We start from the raw sequence: 709 nt of genomic DNA, 5'->3' as shown, positions 1-709 counted from the left end.
ACTCTGTGCGACCTCATAGATGGCAGCCCACCAGGCTCCCCCGTCCCTGGGATTCTCCAGGCAAGAACACTGGAGTAGGTTGCCATTTCCTTCTCCAATGCATGAAAGTGAAAAGTGAAAGTGAATTCGCTCAGTTGTGTCCGACTCTTTGCGACCCCATGGACTGAAGCACACCAGGCTCCTCTGTCCATGGGATTTTCCAGGCAAGAGTGCTTGGAGTGGGGTGCCATTGCCTTCTCCAGTTTTATATAATATGGTTCCACACAAAAAAATTTTTAAAGAAGTTTGTTTTCTTTGAAAAACAAACAAACAATCAAACATTTTTTAAGGCATGAGAGTCATGATTTAGGCAAAGTTCATAATTCTACAAAAGAACTAAGAAAGCCAATGACTTTCTTACTGAGTCCAGAGTCCTATGCCAGCTACTTCCTCAGATTAAGAAAAAACACATAGATTTTTAACTATAATGCAGAGAAAATGAATATGTAAAACCTTCTTACATAGTTCAATAATGCTTGTGGCATGACATGACATAGTAGCTTTCTAACTAAATCATGTTTTAAAGGCAAGAACAAAATAAATTATTGTCAAACTCCTATATGTAGCAGTCATTTGATATAGTTAATTTATAAAGCATACATTTTTTTAAAAAATACACGACAGGAAACTTGAAGGAGAAAGTTTCAAGGTGAGGACTTATACTCCTACC

This window comes from Bison bison, unplaced genomic scaffold (genome assembly GCF_000754665.1).
Source record: "Bison bison bison isolate TAMUID 2011002044 unplaced genomic scaffold, Bison_UMD1.0 scf7180017858826, whole genome shotgun sequence".
Lineage (NCBI taxonomy): Eukaryota > Metazoa > Chordata > Mammalia > Artiodactyla > Bovidae > Bison > Bison bison.
This window is presented reverse-complemented; position numbering follows the sequence as displayed.